The sequence below is a fragment of the Macaca fascicularis genome, chromosome 1 (genome assembly GCF_037993035.2).
Source record: "Macaca fascicularis isolate 582-1 chromosome 1, T2T-MFA8v1.1".
In the NCBI taxonomy this organism is placed as follows: Eukaryota; Metazoa; Chordata; class Mammalia; order Primates; family Cercopithecidae; genus Macaca; species Macaca fascicularis.
The window spans coordinates 41,918,201-41,933,276 of record NC_088375.1 but is presented as its reverse complement, the minus strand read 5'-3'; the positions used below and the strand labels follow the sequence as shown (position 1 = coordinate 41,933,276).

Here is a 15,076-nt window from a genome sequence, read left to right as displayed (position 1 = left end):
TTATAAAATTTTCATGGAGAGCAGTAAAATTACAACAAATGAGGAAAAAACATGGTTCAAGTTGCAGGAATACTTATTTAACCAACATTTACTTAACCAAAGGAGAAAATAAAAAGGTAATGAAGATGAAATTAAATAAACCATTCTACTTTTGTGATTAGCAAGTCGAATTTGGTGTGTAATAAGACTTTCTATGGTGCTATTATGAAAATCTCTGGAATGCTTTTCCAGATTTGTTGTCCGAATCTTTTAAAATAACAATAATCATCAAGATATTTCCTTTATCTTATCCAATGGAGAACGTAATAGCTAAGTGAAGTGAAGAAGCAAAGTACTCAACTATTATTAAATGGCTTAAGAGCCTTACAAAGTCAACAATATAACATACTAGAATCAAAAATGAAAACAAAGGCAGAAAGATCCCTAAACTTGGGGGTGCTCTAATTCCACTTTTCTACAAGATATAAAGTATGTGGATGTCAACTCATGAATACTATAAACACATGTGTTGAGATGGCGGGAGCCTGAGAAACAGGCAGAGGCAGGTATGTGCTGGAAGATCTAAAGGCTTGATGGAGAGAAGTGGGTGGGAGGAAGAAGGGAGGTGGTATGGGGCAAAGTAGGACAGGGGCCCTGAGGGAAGAAGGGAGTCACCGGGCTGGAAGCAAGAAGTCTGTCTACCGTCAGGCAGATAGGTGGGAGGAGCCAGATAGACAGTGGATCTGGAGATATGGTTAAAATACTGCACTGGAAAAGCTCATTCAGACACTAAAGTCTTGCAGACAAAAGTAAGGTGTGGGATAGGAAGCAAAAGGGAGCCTGACGCGGTGGCTGATGCTGTGGTGGTCTTGGGGAGACTGAGGTGGGGGGATCACTTGAGCTCAGGAGTTCCAGATCAGCCTGGGCGACATGGCAAGACCGCGTCTCTACAAAAAACACAAAAACTATCCAGGTGTGTGGTATGCACATGTGGCTCCAGCTACTCAAGAATCTGATGTGGGAGAATGACTTGAGCCAGGGAGGCAGAGGTTGCAGTGAGCCAAGATTGTGCCACGGCACTCCAGCCTAGGTGACAGAATGAAACCCTGTCTCAAGGAAAAATAAAAAATAAAAAAAAAAGGAGCAGGAGCGTCTATGGATAGAGATCTATGGGCCAGAAGAACATGAAAAAACTTCAGAAAGGAAAGGAGAGGAAGATGAAAGCGATACTTGGCTAAGGTGGACTAACAGGCCAAAGTCAGCCCAAGAGACAGAACAGGTGTAGGGTGAGAGCCACTGGATGCTGGGAGCCTGAGTGGGCTCAGTGCACTAACAGGTCTCAACTTTCCTTTACCTCAGTTATTTTTTTAAAAATTTAGATTTAGGGCCGGGCGCAGTGGCTCAAGCCTGTAATCCCAGCACTTTGGGAGGCCGAGACGGGCGGATCACGAGGTCAGGAGATCAAGACCGTCCTGGCTAACACGGTGAAACCCCGTCTCTACTAAAAAATACAAAAAACTAGCCGGGCGAGGTGGCGGGCGCCTGTAGTCCCAGCTACTTGGGAGGCTGAGGCAGGAGAATGGCGTGAACCCGGGAGGCGGAGCTTGCAGTGAGCTGAGATCCGGCCACTGCACTCCAGCCTGGGTGACAGAGCAAGACTCCGTCTCAAAAAAAAAAAAAAAAAAAAAAAAAAAAAAAAAATTTAGATTTAGATGATAGGAGTGCGGTTCTGTGACACAGATATATTGTGCAGTGGTGAAGTCTGGGCTTTTAGTGTACCCATCACCCAAATAGTGTTGTGCCCAACAGGTAATTTCTCATCCCTCGCCACCCTCCCATCCTCCCACCTTTTGGAGTCTCCAGTGTCTATTATTCCACTCTAAACGTCCACATGTACACACTGTTTGGTTCCCGCTTTATTCAAGTTATCTTAGAGGGAACAGCGGTGAATCTAAAAAAACAAGAGGTGGAGGGCTTCCTGAGCTTTCCCTGGACCTCTCCACCACTCCTTGATCCAGGCTCATTCTGGGAAAGATCCCAGCATGGAAAAAAATAAACCCTGACTGCTATGGCTGTAGCCAAATGTCAAATGAGACAGGATACATGAAAGGACTTTGAAAACCATAAGGAGGCTGGGCGCGGTGGCTCACGCCTGTAATCCCAGCACTTTGGGAGGCCGAGGCGGGCGGATCACAAGGTCAGCAGATCGAGACCACGGTGAAACCCCGTCTCTACTAAAAATACAAAAAATTAGCCGGGCGCGGTTGTGGGCGCCTGTAGTCCCAGCTACTCGGGAGGCTGAGGCAGGAGAATGGCGTGAACCCGGGAGGCGGAGCTTGCAGTGAGCCGAGATCGCGCCACTGCACTCCAGCCTGGGCGACAGAGCAAGACTCCGTCTCAAAAAAAAAAAAAAAGAAAAAAAGAAAACCATAAGGCACACTATAAATATTAGGCACTGTTATTCACTGAATCCCTGAGGCAAATAAGATGAAGACCACAGCTACAATCATAAGGGAAGGAATGCCTGTCAAAGACAGAAATTATATCTATTCCAAATCAAGATGCCCCTAACTAGAAATTCCTGTAATTTGGGGGCCAGGCACAGTGGCTCATGCCTGTAATCCCAGCACTTTGTGAGGCCAAGGCGGGCAGATCACTTGAGATCAAAAGATCGAGACCATTCTGGTCAACATGGCAAAACCCCATCTCTACTAAAAATATAAAAATTAGCTGGCGTGGTGGCAAATGCCTGTAATCCCAGCTACTCAGGAGGCTGAGGCATGAGAATTGCTTGGACCCAGGAGGTAGAGATTACAGTGAGATTGTGCCACTGCACTTCAGCCTGGGTGACAGAGCAAAACTCCATCTCGGAAAAAAAAAAAAAAAAAAAGAAATTCCAGTAATTTGAGAGGACATCATGCTTGGTATGTTTCCTGTCAAATATGTCTCAACATTTAAAAATCCTACCTGAGGCATAATATGGGGCTCCTAATAAACTACCATACACATTTATTAAAACTTAAGTCCGCATCTATGTATTTCTCCAAGGAAATTTTGACACACTGCAGATCTTAACTAATTAGGTAAATTCCATTCCATTCAATCACTCATTGAGTGACTTCCAAGTGCAAGGTAGTGTGCTAGCTGCTATGGGGGTTGCTGACATGAGTAAAAGGGCTTAGCCTTCCAGTAGCTTGGCCAAATAATTTCTCAGTTTCCATTTTAGATTGGGGAAGCTGCATCTCCTTTCACAAATGTAAGAGAAAGCAATCATTATTTTAGGTGATTAACCTACAACCTGGGAAATACATTTTCTAGTAACATAGTTAATAAAAAAGCAAAGAAACTTCTTAATACCTGGTGACTGGAGACACTGTTGTGTGCTCATTTCTATGTTTATCCTAGCCCAGTTTACGTCCAACCACTCTTGTCATAATTGCGTAACCACAGCATGTCATGTTGTTTCTTGTTGCAAGTATAACTTGTAAAATTAAACTTCAGAACTGAGACAGTCAAGCTAAATAATTGCCTACTTTAAAAAATATGTATGTATGTAATTTACATGCCACTTCAGATAAGCTCTTGAATTATGATCTCTAGAAGTCAAAACTGTCACCATTTTTTAAAATATAGTTTCACTGTCGCAATTCTTCTTGTACACAAGCCCTATTCCTGTTTTTTCAGTTTTCTAAGCAGTACTTTATACTGGTCTATTGCAATCTGCTTTTTGTGTTTTATGGAGAACCCAATTAAGCAAAATTTTTATTTACTCCATGCTACGGGACTTTTAAAATTGAGGCTCAAAGAAGGATCATGAAGTGGCCAAAGATGCATTTGTTTGCTAAAACCCTATTAACAAAAGTATCTTTACACAGTAAAGCTGGAGAAATAAAGGTCATCTGAATACCCACCATGTACATTGTGTAGGGTCCTCATACCTGTATTATATATCATGTAACCCTTCCCTCACCTTGGGAGGGAGGCTTCACTACATCCATTTCCAAAATAGTATTTTTATGAGATGTATATTTTCATGAAGACTGATCGACCCAATATCTCTGAGTGAATTCCGATTGACTAGACGTATAAGTAGATTTACATACTCAATAGGTTCCCAAAAAACTGGAGGCAAATCAACTTTCGCATACAAACTATTTTCATGTAAACTTGCATTGTAAGATCAGACCTGCCATACCCTGACTTCTGATTGATAATCAGCACCGTGCTGCTCAGAGCACTTGCTGGAGTCTGAAGCTTCTCCATGTGTACAAACCCTTTCCCAACAACTCTCTGATGAGTTTGGATTCCATTCCACCCATAAGGAGGTGCAGAATGAAACAGTCTAAATCACCTAAAATAAGCAGTGACCACACTCTGAGATACCAGCTAAACATCAGGAGAGAAAATACAAACAAAGCAATGTTCCCTCCTCCCTTTATATTTGGTTCTAAGAAGCTGGAGGAAGACAAAGTATCATAAGACAGTGAGGTTTCACCAATTTCTCTGTTAACTGGCAGTCTCCTTCTAAATCTCCCTCCAGAATTATTATGCCATTACCCTTTAGTTAGGGCCACCCTCAAAGTAGAGCTGGAAGGAAACTTCAAAGGATACAGAACCCCAAGACCTTTGTACTTAAACATGTGAGCTCCATAAGATGCCTCATTATATAGCTGTAAGTTGTATTGATAAATTCAAATGAAGACAGTCATATTTATCATCTTAGGACTCTTCTGTAAATATGTCACCTGCCTTCTCCTGCCCTATTGGAAGATGACATGACATTCCCTGTCCAGCCTTTGGTGTCTCCTTTGGACAAAAACAAACAAACAAACAAAAAACAAAAACAAACACAAACCAAAAAAATCTTATAGAAGGGGGCTGCTTAGAGCGTGGAGCAAGCCACTCAGAATGTAAAACTCAAAGCTTGTCTGGCCACAAAGGCAACACAGTGCTGAGGCATGATTCACCTGGAAATTACACTCATAATAGTGCAAACCACCTTCCTCCTTAGTAGGATTTTTTAATCAGTCACAGCAAATAGTACCAAAGCTCTTGAATTATGCCCTGTGATTCTTCAAGAAGCTCAAACCCCTTCAGACAGTGGCCTATTAATTCCCAGAAACCCATGTTGAATATAAAGTGAGATGGGGCGGAGGAGGGTAAATTTCTAGCCAAGAAAACAAAATTATCAGTTTTCTAAACTCAGAGTTAAATTAAGTCAACCCTGGAGGAAAGCTGGAATTTTAAGGTCCTTATAGGATGAACTTTTAACACTGGAGGATGTGAGACCTCTCTACCACCCAAGGCCATTTTTCTTTGGAAACATGCCCCAATCGTGACAAAGCTAGACAACAGAAGCACCCCGCCCCTCCTCAGGCACCCACCCAAGAGCTGAGCGCAGTGGTCTTTGTTGCCCTTTTTAGAAGCCTCCAGGACTGTTCTCTGAAGCAGGTTTGCACAGCAGTAAACATTGAGTGACATTCTATTTCAATGCTGTATTTGTGATCTGTGAAGTACCAGTCGCAGCACTGGTTTAACGCCTATAAATACACTCAGTTGTCCTACCACTGGTACTTCCTACTTTGTAAGTAGCAAAACAAAAATAGGTGATCCAATCCAAATTAATTTCTATGTCTGACAATTGCATTTCCAAACAGCCAACATGGAACATGTTCTATTGATCCTACAGTCCAGTTCTAGGCAATATGAAAAACGGGAGAAAACTCCAAATTCAGCATCTTGAACTTAAAAGACCTTTCAGAAACATCACCTTCTCCCCACAGTGCTGAAGTAGCCCAGGCCCACTCCACCTATGTTTGTTTCTATCCTGGTAGATCCCAATTCTATCAAATTAAAAGGTTATTCCCATTAGGCAGAAGCTGAACCCATCCCCTTGAATAGGGAGGTGCTCATTACATCTGTCTGTGTAATGAACTTGTCATTTCCCCAAACGGTCTGGACAGTGTCCTAAAAAAAAAAAAAAAAAGAAAGAAAGAAAGAAAGAAAAAAGTTCTCCATGGAATCTATGGTGTGTCAGTCCCCTTCCTAACATCTGAGTCAGACTACGTGTGTCTTTACTGAGGTTCTGGGTGCCCAGGGTGTATCATTTTCAGAGTTGCTTCAGCAACTGAACTATGGCTGTTTTCCAGCCACGGACAACACAAGCACTATCTATTTTAAAACAATTTTCCTAATCCACAGGCAATGGAAGAGATCCCATAGGTCAGCGACATCCTATTGGAAACAAATTATTTCTCTCTCAAACTGCTTGCCGTCTCTCAGAATTAATGCGTGTTTATGTGTGCATAATTGTATCTTTGGCCATGAAACTCTTGGGGCAAAGAGGACCATCCCAAATTTTACCGACATGCCTGAGCCATTCAGAGCTTTAGAAGAGAAATGAATGGGTAATGAGAGCCCTTAAGCCCAGGACTTCTCTCACACAAACAGTAAGTGGAAAGGAAAAAACAAAAACAAAAACAAAAACAAAAACAAATACTAACCCTCCGTAGAGGGAGGGGGCAGGGTGGATGATAGGGAAAGGACATGAACCAGCAGACCTAAGGCAGCCGCGGCGGCGGCACTTCGCGAACTGCCTGCAGAGGAGAGTGAAATCTGTTTCGTGTACAATAACCAAGCACCCTCTGGCTGCCTCGCATGGGCACGAATAATAAATACACCGAGGTGGGCAAACAGAGGCACCGAAACAAGCCACCCCAAAAAGGTCAAAACTTCAGAAATCCCGGGGGTCAAACCACCCACACAAACACATCAATCAATCGGAGCGGGAGAAGGGACTTGGATACTTAGCAAAGGATCCTACATTGTGTTTTTCCTTTCCAGCTCTGGCTTGCAAAGTACGGTGGCTACATGCAAAGCTAGAGGAGAGCAGGAAGGCTGAGGGCGGCAGGGTGCGGGTGGGAAGGGAGGGGTGTCTAACACCAGCCACCCAGGCCTCGATGTGACGAAAGTCGTCAGCAGCCCCGACCACATCCCAGACCCTCCGCCCTGGCCGGCAGACGCCCCTCGCGGCTCCCCCACCCCAGCTTCCGTCCCTGGCAGCAGCCCCGCCAGCCCCGCACCAGCAGCAGCCCCAGCCCGGGCCCCGCGCTGGCAGCGCCACGACCGCGGCTCCCATCCCTTCCGCGCGGCAGACACCCCGCAGGCCTCCCTCCCTGCCCACCCGGGGATGCCCGGGTAGCCGAGCCGGGGCGGGCTGCACTGCCAGCTCCCCCCGCCCCAGAGCAGGCGATGGCTCACGCTTACCTTGGGCGTTCGCGGGGGGGCTGAAGGTGGCAAGCCTCCCGCCCCCCGCCCCTGTCCTCCTCGCCTTTTTTCTTCCTCCCTCCTCCTCTTCTTCCTCCTCCTCCCCACAGTGTGTCCTGGGCTCCCCCTCCTCCCTGCCGCTTGGAGTAAGAACCCAAAACCCCGAAGCCGGGCCCGCGTGCAAGCGTGCGGGAGGCGGCGGCGCGCGGCCAGCTCTCCAGTAACTGAGCGCGGCGCGCAGCTCCCAACTCAAGTGTGAAAGAAGCGGCGGCCGCGGCGGCCGCGGCACGGAACGTCCCCCCGGGAGTGGGCAGGGAGCGAGCGGGAGCTGGCGCGGAGCGAGCGAGGGAGGGGAGCTCCTCGCTCAGTCACTCACTCGAGGGGCGGGGGCAGCAGACACTCCCCCACCGCCGGCCCCTCCCCGCGCCCGGCTCCCGCGCGCGCCTGGCTCTCCTCCCCGGGGCGGGGCCTGCGGAGGCAGCCGGAGGGCAGCACGCTGGGGAGCGGGCTGGGGGCTGCTAGGGCTGCGGGGCGGGAAGGAGGAGGGAGTGTGCGTTTGAGTGTGTGTGTGGGCGACTGTGTGTGTGTGTGTACGTGTGTGCGCGCGAGCCCTGCAGCGGCCGGCCAGCCGGAGGGAAGACCCCGGCGGGAAGACTGCGTCCTGTCCGGCCTTCCCGGGCCTGTCTCTCGGGTGGTGGCGTGGGAGCGGCGAGGCTGCTCGTGGGGCAGTCGGGTGGGCCCAGCTCTAGTTGAGATTCGGGCCAGCCCCAGGGCCCAGCCTCGGGGCTGTGCCTGCTGGAAGCAGACAGAGGGAAGGCCGGGCGTCCTTGGCCCACCGCGCGGCGGCTCCCTTCCCGGGCGAGGCTGAACGGGCGGGCTGGCGCAGCCCAGCGGCCCGGGCCCTGCCACTGATCCGCCTCCACACTGACCCGAGCTGCGGCGCCTGCAAGATTAATGAAGCATCCGCGATTCTGTAGAAGCGGCAGCGGGAGGAAAGACACAAGATCGTGCTGCGCCCCTCTCCCCACCCTCCTCAGCTTCCTAGGACCTAAAGGCGTAGGTTGCGTCTGCCGGGCGCGTCTGGAGTGGTCCAGAGAGATCGCCATCCACCACTGCGTCTGTCCGGTTCTTTGTGGACCCTCATAGAAGCTCAATCAATTTCCCACCCTCTGGAAAAGGGTATTTTTCTCCTCTTCCCTGGCATATTGGGTGTTTCTTGTGTGCACCTAATTGATCTTTTTCCATTGATAGCCTTTGGGTGTCTTTTGTGCGGCTTCCCTGCGCTTCACTGCTGCCTCAGTGCCTTAGACACACGAGGAACGTCAGGCCCCCAGAGTGAGAACACCCAAGAAAACAATAGGGGCGAAAGATCCTCCCTGGGCCTCGCGGATTATGCACAAACCAGATCATTTCCCACATTCGGCCAGGATGAAGACGGAAAATGGAAAAGGACGCATCAGACAAGAAAAGCAAATTCATAATTTGAAATGAGTTAGATCAACCACTAATATCTAGTTTCAAAAAACTAACCTTTTTTTGAAACTAGTTTTCCCTTTTTCCACCCTTTTTTTTTTTTTTTTCCAAATTAAAAGGCTAGTATCCCATTGTTGTTTTAATTTTTATTGTTTTCAGGGATGGGGTTTCCTGCCAAGGCTAGACTCGAACTCCTGAACCCAAGAGATTCTCCTCAAGGGATCTTCTCCATCGCAGCCTCCCAAGTAGCTGAGACTACAGGCCAATTCCGCTGCACCCTGCCTAGCATCACATTGTTCAGGAACCTCAACTTATATTCCATTTTTACAAAATATCCATATTCTGGTTCATACTTCTCCTTGGAGCCCAAATTTTTTGTAGTCTAGCCTCTTGGAAAGGAGCGGTTAAGAAGGGAGAGTAGACAAACTGAGATTTCAATCAGGGGCAACCAGCCCCATCCCTTTCACCATAAGTGACTTGTTTAATTTCTTATTTCTTTCCTCATCTGTAAAGGGGATTGATAATGATCGTTCCTACCTCATAAGCTTGTTGTGAAAGTAAAAAGAAAATAAAATGAGGTGGCAACGCATGTAAAACACTTTGCATAGTGCCTGACACATGGGTGAGAATAAATAGAAGCTATTGTTTCAAACTTGATTATTTTAAACTCAAATTTGGTAGAATTTTATTCTCTTTCCATTCCTTCTGAAAAGTTAGGGAGGAGAGTGGACCCAGCTGATGGATTTATTCAAGTGTAGAAATCCACTCTTCCCTTGGGTTTTTATGCCTTGCCTGAAACTTTTGCCTGTGGTAAAATGAAATAAATACATAACTGAGGGGTGTGTGTGTGTGTGTGTGTGTGTGTGTGTGTGTGTACATCTATATCCATATAAAAGGATCTTTGAGGACAATAAGTTTTGTTCTTCCCCCTCCTTTTTCCTTCCCTCATCTACATAGACCACCCTGAATAGACAGAGCTCTGTGATGTTGACCTGTGTACCCTTTCAGGGCTCAGACAGTGCTTGGTAGTGTAGATTTCTTGAGGGCAAGGCTATGGGGTTTGTTTGGCTTGATATCCTTAGAACTAAGAGAAGGCCACAGAAGAAGCACTTCATACATGTGTAGATGAAAGAACATCTATACTACAAACTTTTAAAGCTAGGTTTAGATTACTCAAGATAATACAGGTTCATTGTGGAAATTTTCAACATTTGAAAAAAGCTAAGTACAAAGAAAATGAAAATCATAATTCCACCATCCAGAGAGAAGCATTCAATAAGTGCTTCAAGTTTGTCCATTTTCCCCTCATTTATTTCATCATCATTCAATCAACAAACATTTATTAAATACCTAGTTAGAGATCAATTTGCCAACACAAGATTGTATATGTGTTCTAAGTGGTGTTTGTTTCTCATAGAAACTTCCACAAAAGCAACATTTTATACAGTAGTAAGGTTCTCAGGATAGCCTACAAAAGCCCACAATTAAATGACCATGCTGACCAGAGACAATCCAGATTTTGTGGGACTTGAAGCACTCAAAATTTGGGGAGCCACCTTCAAGATTAAAAAAGACAAAAATACTAAAACGCCTTAGGAGAGGCTAATGTAAATGAAGGTCGTGAAACAATTTGGGGAGCTACCTTCAGTGTAAGAAAGACAAAAGTATAAAAACCCCTTGATTGGGCTCATGTAAATGAAGGTCTAAGCCCCGTTTGCTTTTGAGTAAACCTATTCTCTCTGGTGCTGGAATTTCCATAGAAATCAACTGCTTTGATAAACATTGCTTCAATGTGAAATATTCCTCATTTTACCTGGGATCCCTGGGACACTTCTCCTCCCTTCCCCCACAAATTTAGAAAAGGTGAGAGGGAGACTCCCATCGCCACCAACACACACTTCCCTGCACCTGGCGCAGCAGGGGCAGTGGGACTGGAGACCTCTATAGGGGTTGCAGAAGGAAGGGAGGGAGAGAAGGGCAAAATGGGAGGGGAGGGGACAGACAGGTTGGCCACCAAGGTGCTGGAGAGGCACGTCCAGCATTGGTATGCACACCAACCTGCTAACCATGCAACAGGAGTGGCCACAAATTGCAAATATGCTTGGTGTGCACAAGCTAAATCTACTAGACATTTTATCACAGAATAATCTCTCTAGCTATTCATAATTATTAAGATGACTATAAGCATATTTACATTAAAAGAATGAAGAACATCATTTCCGCGCCCCCCCCGGTTGCATCACCCTCCACACCACCAGAATCTCTGGATTCCATATCTTCAAACACTCTAAATATGATTTTCCAAAAATTTCACATTCTTTTTGCCCAGAAAAGTTACATTTTAATCTTCAAAGGCACCGCTCTCATTGTCAATTTTCTCTTAGTCCTAAAGCTTTAGCTTATAAAGACTTGCATCTATAGGACTATACATAACATATCGGTTTGAATTCTTTATTTCTTTTTTTTTTTTTTTTTTTTTTTTTTTTGAGACGGAGTCTTGCTCTGTAGCCCGGGCTGGAGTGCAGTGGCCGGATCTCAGCTCACTGCAAGCTCCGCCTCCCGGGTTTAGGCCATTCTCCTGCCTCAGCCTCCGGAGTAGCTGGGACTACAGGCGCCCGCCACCTCGCCCGGCTAGTTTTTTGTATTTTTAGTAGAGACGGGGTTTCACGGTGTTAGCCAGGACGGTCTCGATCTCCTGACCTCGTGATCCGCCTGTCTCGGCCTCCCAAAGTGCTGGGATTACAGGCTTGAGCCACCGCGCCCGGCCTGAATTCTTTATTTCTTCTTTTTCTTTTAAATATGATATAGATTGAATGTTTGAAGCCCTAACCCTCAATGTGACGGTATTAGAATGTGGGGTCTTTAGGAGGCAATTGGATTTTGATGACTTGAGAGTGGGGTCCTTATGATAGGATTAGTGCATTGATAAGAAAAACCAGACAGCTTGTTCGCTCCCACCCACATATGAGAACACAGCAAGACGGCAGACATCTAAGCCAGGAAGAGGGTTTCTACCAAGAATCTGAGCAGGCTGGCACCATGATCTTGCACTCTAAGCCTCCAGACCTGTGAGAAATGCTTATCTTTTGTTTAAACCATGCAGTCTGTGGTATTTTGTTATAGCAGCCTGAGCCAACCAAGACAATAGGTTCCCTTTGTCATTGATAGTCAAGGAAAATGTATGATTTTTTAAAAGATAGTAAAAGCAGCACACTACTCTCCTATAACTTCTCATATAAATCTAAATGAATTCATTTTATGTGGTTTATTTTTTAAAGGTTTTCCCATAAAGTTAATTTTTATGAATAATCAATTTCAAAAGTGGCTTTGGCAGAGTCGTTCGAAAATAAGTGACCCTAAGCTGAAGACTACTCTGAAATGTGCTTTCTTTCCATTTGCTCCATGAAATCACAGCCAACAGTGATTGTCTGCTGTATGTCAAGCATGGCACCATGTAATTCATAGTACAAACTAACTCACTTCATCTTCCCGACAACACGTTCAGATAGAAGCTATCATCATCATTCCCTTGCAGATGTGGAAACAGAGGCACAAAGGGGTGAAGTCATGAGTACAAAGCAAAGTAATTGATTCTCATTAGTCAGATGCCAGAGCCCATGCTTTTAACTGTTAAGAAATATGTTTTCTCTTCAATCTTCTGTGTTTTTCTGCTTCCGTTTTACTCATCTTTCAAGGCCAGGCTCAAACCATACATAACTCCTAAGTGAGTGATCTCAGTCTCTGAGTTTCTGAACTTTTGAAGTATCCAGGATCTTCCACAGCCTTACGCTGTTGGGGACCTTCCACATCTTTTACATTAGCTCCACCAGGCTTGATATTGTGTGTGTGTGTGTGTGTGTGTGTGTGTGTGTGTGTGTTTAAAATCTTCCTTCAGGGATACCACAGTGCACACACAAGTAAAGGACCCAATAAGCAGCTGTGAATAAAGGGCTGTTTATGCATTTTGATTTTATAATGGTGCCACTTATGGTGACACATAGCTCCTTCTGGATGGTTCCAGGCTAAATCAGGCACAGTTTAAAGTTAGTGCTAACAACTTGCTAATGGTTCTAATTGGTCTTTCAATGATGTGTGAATTACTCTGAGTAACCAGCTTTTCCAGACCTTAAATAGCTCGTACTTTCTTGTTTATATCTGTTATCTGTTTATTTTCTTCTTGACTTTCTCCTTAGGGTATTTTTTTTTTTTTTTTTTTTTTTTTGAGATGGAGTCTCTGTCACTAGGCTAGAGTGCAGTGGCGCGATCTTGGCTCACTGCAACCTCCGCCTCCTGGGTTCAAGCGATTCTCCTGCCTCAGCCTCCCGAGTAACTGGGATTACAGGCATGCGCTACCATGCCCAGCTCATTTTTAGTAGAGATGGGGTTTCACCATGTTGGCCAGGATGGTCTTGATCTCTTGACTTTGTGATCCTCCCGCCTCGGCCTCCCAAAGTGATGGGATTACAGGCGTGAGCCACTGCGCCTGGCCTATGTTTTCTTTTATGTCGTTTTCAAGAGATGAATAGATAGAAGGTGAGAACATGGAACATTTTCCCTTGAAGCAGAGTGTAAGAGCCCATCACCAGAGTGAGACTCAAAATGAAGCAGAGGGAAAGTAAATACAGATACTATTAAGGGAACAGCAGAGCCTCTCAGGGTTGCCGGCTTCCTCTCCTTTTTGTTTTCTGGCCTTTGCTTCTTTCAGATATTGATGTTAGCATTCTAGTGTAGAGCTCTTTTCTCCCAGGACACTTGACAGCCCCGCCACTGTGGGTATAACTGATGAATCCCCAGACACTCAAGTCATCTGGCTCTTACTGATACCTGCTTAGAGATTTGTTTCGCTGCCAGCTTATACATGCTAATAGTATTGTTATTTCACACACTGGCTCTGTCTCTCCAATCAACTATAAGCTCTATGAAAACAGGAGACCTTGTTGTTCCTACAGGGCTCAGGTTCAATATGCCTTTGGAAGTTGATGAATCAATCAATTAAGTTACTATGTGCATTCCTCTTAGTGGAGATAGAAAGCAAATATTGACATCCAGAAATTTCAGCAACTGTGACACAGCAGAAGGATATGGCTAAAAGGAAATAAACAGAGAATGAGAAGAAACAGAAAAACAAAACCACATGATTTTTCATCTCCTTCTCAGCTTTACCTCTTTGAAAATGTCCTCTCCTTCCCCCATCCTTTTCAGAGAGTGAAACAGTATTGAAAAGATAAACACAGGCCGGGTGTGGTGGCTCACACCTGTAATCCCAGCACTTTGGGAGGCTGAGGTGGACGGATTGCTTGAGCTCAGGAGTTTGAGATCAGCCTGAGCAATATAGGGAGACTTCATCTCTATAAAAATTTTAAACATTGCCGGGCGCGGTGGCTCAAGCCTGTAATCCCAGCACTTTGGGAGGCTGAGACGGGCAGATCACGAGGTCAGGAGATTGAGACCATCCTGGCTAACACGGTGAAACCCCGTCTCTACTAAAAAATACAAAAAAACTAGCCGGGCGAGGTGGTGGGCGCCTGTAGTCCCAGCTACTCGGGAGGCTGAGGCAGGAGAATGGCGTAAACCCGGGAGGCGGAGCTTGCAGTGAGCTGAGATCCGGCCACTGCACTCCAGTCTGGGCGACAGAGCGAGATTCCATCTCAAAAAAAAAAAAAAAAAAAAAAAAAAAATTTAAATTACCCAGGTGTGGTGGCGTGTACCTGCCTATAGTCCTAGCTACTTGGGAGGCTGAGGTGGGAGGAATGTTTGAGCCTGAGAGGTCGAGGCTACAGTGAGCCATGTTCCAGCCACTATATTTGAGCCTGGGCAATGGAATGAGACTCCATCTCAAATAAATAAACAAACACAGGGAGCAAAGTTGCAGTTTTGTTCGTCGTAATGAAGCAAGAACCCTTAAAGCAGCTAGTAAGTCTTTAGCATGGATTACACTACAGTTTTCAAAAGCTATACTGGTTCTGATACTGTGGTCTGATTTCACATGCAATTGTTGAGAATCGAGTTATCTTAAGAGTGAATGGAAAATATTGCTACCATAGAGATATAAGCAAACTATTATTTCAAGATTGTATTATAAAAAGGATAAAGGAAGGGATTGGAAAATCCCAAAACAAGAATTTCAAATAGTTTTTGGGTATTAGTGTGTATTAGGCAGTTTTCTAATCTTTCCTGCCTGTTTAAACTGATTTAAGCCTCCCAACAATGCTATGAAGATGTCATTATTACTATCTCTATTTCCTGAATGTGAAATCCAAGGAACAGCAAGGTCAAGTAAGTAGAGCAAAGCCAAGGGTGCCCAGCTGGAAGTGGCAGAGCTGGGATTTGCTCTTAAGCCTGGTACTAAACCACTACC

General features: G+C 45.4%; 1 protein-coding gene across 1 annotated transcript in view; it reads right to left on the bottom strand.

Annotated features, from left to right (window-relative positions):
* C1H1orf21 (chromosome 1 C1orf21 homolog) overlaps nt 1-7,547 on the bottom strand; it is a 250,448-nt gene extending 242,901 nt beyond the window's left edge. Inside the window, exon 1 of the mRNA XM_005540223.5 lies at nt 7,246-7,547. The gene's annotated coding sequence lies outside the window, so the exon portion shown is untranslated. The remainder of the gene's footprint in view (nt 1-7,245) is intronic.
* Nucleotides 7,548-15,076: the final 7,529 nt, after the last annotated feature.